Here is a 6000-nt window from a genome sequence, read left to right as displayed (position 1 = left end):
TTTCATATTGCTCAGGACAGAATTGCACAAAGGACAGCTGTTTGTGACAGATAAAGATGAGGATGAGGCTCCCACAAGTTTAGGGATAACAGATATTAGAGAGGATAAGAGAGTTTAATGATAATTATGGTAGTTTATGTCCTTAGACTCACATAAATTTTTGTGAGCAACTCAAGGAATAGGTGAATTCCCTGTCTGCACTCTGTTTATGTAAACTTCAGCCTTGTCCTTGAGCTGGAGGGAGGTTATATGCTGTGTGAAAGTCAACAGATGATGAATTGGAAAGAGATGGGGGAATGTTAAAGTTCCAGAAAGTTAAGCTTTGTCAGAGAGACGTTTTTAATATATAACGTAACATAAACATAAGTAAAATATACCTTTTAGAATTTTTTATTCAGTGAAGCCTTATTTACTTCAATGTTGACATCTTGAGTCCATATGATTATTTATACATTTTAATCCAACTGGCAGACAGGTAGAGATGGATTTATGAATTTCTAGGTACACACCTTTATTTTTAGACTCTGTGTCATTAGACATGACATACTCTTTTGCTTCCTGCCAGAATTCAGGAAACATCCTGACATTTAGCTAACACACACCAAGAATTTCCATGGTTGTTCACCTCAATAGATGTCAAAAATTACTCTTTTCAACAGTTCTTCTTATCTTCCCCCCAAAGTATACAATGCTTCCAGGTGGCAGGTTCTATTTTAATGTAGATCAGGCATGGTTCATTACTTATTTACTTTCTTCTTATAATGTAATAGTTAACAATTCTTAGTAAAGCAAATTTGAGGAAATAGAAAAACTAAAATTAAAGCTGAATATCCAGATATCAATAGAAGATTTCAAAAAATTTAAAGTTTTTAGATCACCATCCACCACCAAATATTGGTGACCAGAAATGTTGAATTATGTCATGGGCTTCTTAAAAAGGGGGTGGGGAAAATTCATCCACAGGTTATTTTGTGTATGTGTACATGGTTTAGAGTGAGGACATAAATTTATTTTTATGTTTAGTATGAGCCTAGATCTGAGATGAGATAGCTCTCTAGAATATTGTTTATACATATGGACACTGAGGCCAAACTGTGTAAGATGTAGATCCTGCTTAGGAATCCTCACGTGTCCAATCTCTCTGTGCCTGTGCTTCAGTATTGTCATCTGTGAAATGATGCTATTGATAAAAGCATTCATATGTTATATTGAGATCAAGTCAATATTTATTTAAACAATTGGAGCAATGCTGAGAGACAGTAAGTGTTCAAGAAGTATTAGTTGTCATTATTCTTGTTATTGTTATTTTATATGTCAACATTATCTTTTAAATAAGTCATTATTTCATAGTGATTAAAACATTGCACAAATTCATCAAATTGCAAATCAGAATCATTGGCTGACTGTGAGGAGCATAGCAGACCAACATCAGTAGAGAAACAGTTAGGAAAATCTTGGACAACTCACAGCTCTTGCAGCATGACAATGCACCAGCTCACACAGCACTGAATGTGAGGGAGTTTGTAGCCAGTAAACCAATAACTGTATTGGAACACCCTTCCTACTCACCTGATCTGGTCCCCCAATAACTTTTTTCTTTACCTGAAGATAAAGGAAATATTGAAAGGAAGACATTTTGATGGCATCAAGACATCAAATGTAATACGACAAGAGCTTTGATAGTCATTCCAGAAAAAAAGATCTAAAATTGCTTTGAAAATTGCTTGACTAGTCACTGGTTTCAGTGTGTAGCTCCCCAAGGTATCATAGTGATAGGCAGCAATGAGGTATGCTATACCCTTTCTAGGACAAGTTCACAAACTTAATTGTCAGACCTTATACTAGGTTCTGCTCTTAACCACAGAATGGGTTCTAATAATGTGTAAACTTTAAGTATCTACTGGAACTATCTGTAGAAGCATAAATACTTCTGAAGCTCTAAAGAAGAACTGGTAAGAAACTTAAAATCAGCGTATAGCATTAGGGTGTACCAACACCTGCCCCCAAACACCCTCCTACCACCTTTGTGCCACTGCAACCATCTTGCCAACTCTAAAATTAAGGACTTCTTTTCTGCCTGAGAAAACCTTCTGAGATTTAGTTCAGCTGACTGAGAAAACCTTCTGAGATTCATGCTTTTTAGATGAATAACAATATATGTAGTGCTATATTTTAGGCAAAAACTCAAGTATGGGGGATCTATTCCTAACTTCAGTTATCAGTAGCTTTAGTTAGTGGAATCACACTAGTGGAAATGATGTTTTGCCAGGAGGATGTTGCCCCACCCCACAGAAGCTCCCCCGAATCCTCTCTACTCCCCAAAAGAAAATCCAGTCCACTGAATTATCTTATTTTCCTACAGTTAGCTTTCAGCTCATAATAGGAAAAATACTTATGCAATTGTGGTTAAACCTCTGGAAAACACATGTATACACAGAGAATAAAAAAGGGAGGTGGGTGGAAAGCAGCTTTGGCCAGAGAGAGCTAGGAAGAAGTCAGCTGGCTTACCCAGGAGCATGAGGAAACTGGAAGCAAAGACTTGAGTTAGGCTCAGGAATTCAACGCAGTCCTGAGCAACTAAGAGTTCTCAAGCCAGCACGAATGGCAAGCCTCCAAATAAGAGACAGTAATACTATTTTGTTTAGCCTTTGTGAGAGGTGTATTGATGACCTCTAAATAAGCAGAACTGAGCCAACCCAGAAGGCACTCCAGGGATGTCCTGACCTTTACGGGGTTCACACAGTGAAGCACCCATGCAGATGAAGAATCTGCATGTGTCTTTGGAGGTGGCACGTGCAAAATGAACCTGTCATTTGCCAACTTGTACTTCTGGGTCCAGTTACAATGCCAGGCTCTCAGGAACTCAGGACTCTCCTTCCCTTTACTCCACAAGTACATATGCATACACACAATATCTCAAATGGAAAAAATCAAGATTATATAAGGTTTATCTAGGTCCATAATGTGCTCTGAATCTCAAGTGCCAGGTGCCCTATGGCCTTAAAAGGAGGTGAGAAAGGACTGAGAAATAAAGGATTTAAAATTTGAGAGAGCCTCCCAACCTAGCCATTTCCCAAGTTCTACATTATCCCTGTGTAGCATGTATCATTGTTACTATCTTATCAGAACAGGTTTGGAATCAAAGCTCAGAGACAAAATGCCTTGCTCATGAGTGGGAAGCAAGAAGCTGGGGCCATCCCTTTCATACTCCCCCTTTCTGTCTTCACCTGCTATGCTGTGCCCCGCCCTGCTCAAAAGATTCGATGGAGCAGTACACACAAGAATAAAATCACTTCCCCGTACAAGTAAGTTGCAATTATAAATTTGAAGTCAGTCATCTTTGGCACCTCCTTTTTTGGTGGACCATGACAAAATGAGAAGGTTGGCCTAGAAAATCTCTAAAGATATTTTAGATCTAACCCATTTGTGGTGTTTCTTCCCAAAGGACACCCTCCTTTCCCACTGTCAACCAGGACATCTTGCACTTTGTGGCTTTCCAATACCTGCCTTCATGGTGACTTGTTCAATAGCACACACCTTGCCTTGTTCCAGAAATAAAGAAAACAGCTGCCCACCACCTTTACACTTCAGGAAACTGCCTGGTTTAGTTCATTTCATGGTTTCTGAAATGTCTCCAACTATTGATTTTGAGGGGTAATAAGACTCTTCTTAAAATGCAAACATTCTGGGAGTAATAAGAAGGATATTAATTATTCATACCTAAGTGTGAATTAGTTCAGCCTACAGGCTGTCCTCTTAAAATAATGGTGGCATTATTAGAAGGGAAGGGATACTTTGAAGGAATATCGTGAAGATGAAAGCCATGATAACTGGGATTTTGTATACCTGGAGAGAAATTAGAAGCACTGCCACTCTAGAACTGGAGAGATGTCAGTAGATAGAAAAATAGGGTTATAAACAGACAGATGGGGAGGCATAAAGACAGAAGGTACATTTAACCTTTGTGGCAACTTCACCTATCCAACATCTCAATCATGAGACTCACCATGGAAGCCAATTCTTTGTTGTTCGGCAATTAATACTGCAGAGTCACAGTCTACAAAATAGGACACAATTCCTAGCCTTTGCCTGTGCTCATAGTTGTAAAATAACTGTCCCAGGGAACTGTGGCTCCTATTCTCTCTATTTCATGACAAAATGCATGAAATTGGAATCAGACTGCAGACGGAGATATAAAAGGAATTATTGATGACTTCACGTCTGCCGTTCCATAGCTCTAGTTCATGTGGTTGAGTGGAGAAGTTTCTGCTTTATGCAGTTTACAGGAAGCATATTATTGAAGGGGTCTTTTATGTGATTGTGTGTGGGTTCAGAGTTGACGTGTGTGCGTGTTTGTGTGTGTAAGAGAGAGGGAGAGACTGTAAGCATACATAAGCAAGCAACACTCAGGCAGTATTTCTATTCTAGTAAAGAAATACGGGGAAAAGGGATAGAGTGCGTTTTTCTCCACCCTACTGAAATCGGCAAATCCTTCCAGAGGATTTGCAAGTGGGTAACCATTTAATTCTTTCCCTTTCTCCTCCCTTTGGTTGCTAAGAAGTAACAGGCGATGAAAATCTATTAGGGTGTCTGTGGAAAGACTGCGCAGGGGTGTGTTGGTTAGCATTCTCCTATAAGCTTCTGATAAATGCGGGTGGTTACCAGAGATGATATAATCAGTTTGTGGGGAGTGCTGCTCTGAACACATAGCAGCTGGCTCGCTGTCAGCAGTGCACTTTGCTTCCTCTAAGAAATATCCGACTCCAAATAGACTAAGGATTTTTAACCCTAGTGAGTTCTTTGGCACAAAAAAAAAAAAGCAGAATTTTGCCTCAAAGTGTTTTTTTGTAGGGTTTTATTTGTTTTTGGTAGCATTTGTTCCCTAGACAGAGATCAAAGTGCTTTGCACACAGGATGATATTAGTAAAAAACACAATATCCTAGGGATTTTTTATCTCAAAATTAAATAAATGATGTTATTTTAGAGGAGTAGGAAGAATTCTTGCAACTATTTGGGGAGAGGATAATACAAAATTCAGACTCAATCCTTGTGATAGCCAGAGGCAAACCCAACTACAATTTCCATTTCATATTCGTAGTAAGCTAAGCAGTTTGCCTTCAGTTTGTAAAGACCAAGTAACAATGAGATTTTATTACACAAGAAGGGGTCCAGAACAGCTGTTCACATATTTGTAACAGCGTTTGGAAATACTTTATTACTAAGGCTTAGTCTGAATCCTCTTTGGAATCCAATGCTTTGTGTGTCTGCTGGAACATAACAGCTCTGTCATTACTCCTACTTTGCTTTCGTCTTCTATCTACTTTTTCAATTGCCCACAAAGGAACACCGTCTGCAAGATCTGGAAATGAAGGGATTAGCAGGAAGCAGACCATTTGTGGGATAGGTGATGGGAGCAAGCCACTAGATGAGGTCCAAAGAGAATCTTCCAGCCTATGTTCCTCTCATAGAATTGGGTAGGGACCTTGCAGCTTGCGTGGGGCCAAACCCTTAGGAGGGGCTCTTCCAGGAAAATCTGGGTTTCACTCATAAGGAAAAAACCTCAGGACACTCTGTCTGCATTGCTCAAAGTCTCCCTTTGGGTGAACTTTTTGTGCTGCACCAGGGTGGTCTTCTTGGCCTCCTTTATGTCTCTTTCTTCTCCCACTGTTGAGGGAACAGTTCTCGTTGTGCAATTATTACATTTACTGAATTGTAGATTGCTGTGAGATGTGAACTCTTCCAACTTGTACTGAATTCCAGTGAGCGGAATAATAGTTGTGATTCTAATAAAAGAATACAGTGGAAAGATGCACAGAATTAGTTGATTATGAAAAACAGAGCCCAAACAGCCTCTCTTGCATGACCCTATGATCAACATTGAAAAACTTTTAATAAACACAAGCTAAGTCCTCCATATGTCAAAGTTAATGAAGTAAAGTAGCATTTCTGCTACTCATTCCAAGATGAAAATAACTCCCTAGTGACAGTGGCAGAAATGG

At 39.2% G+C, this 6000-nt stretch overlaps 1 protein-coding gene across 1 annotated transcript in view; it reads right to left on the bottom strand.

The window, feature by feature from the left end:
- Nucleotides 1-4853: 4853 nt before the first annotated feature.
- The window catches only part of EMC2 (ER membrane protein complex subunit 2), a 115678-nt gene continuing 114531 nt past the window's right edge, over nucleotides 4854-6000 (bottom strand). Inside the window, exon 12 of the mRNA XM_053558925.1 lies at nucleotides 4854-5784. The gene's annotated coding sequence lies outside the window, so the exon portion shown is untranslated. The remainder of the gene's footprint in view (nucleotides 5785-6000) is intronic.

Source organism: Nycticebus coucang, chromosome 13, assembly GCF_027406575.1.
Source record: "Nycticebus coucang isolate mNycCou1 chromosome 13, mNycCou1.pri, whole genome shotgun sequence".
NCBI classification, from domain to species: Eukaryota; Metazoa; Chordata; class Mammalia; order Primates; family Lorisidae; genus Nycticebus; species Nycticebus coucang.
Note: the sequence above shows the minus strand (reverse complement) of the source record. Positions and strands in the feature narration are given on the sequence as shown.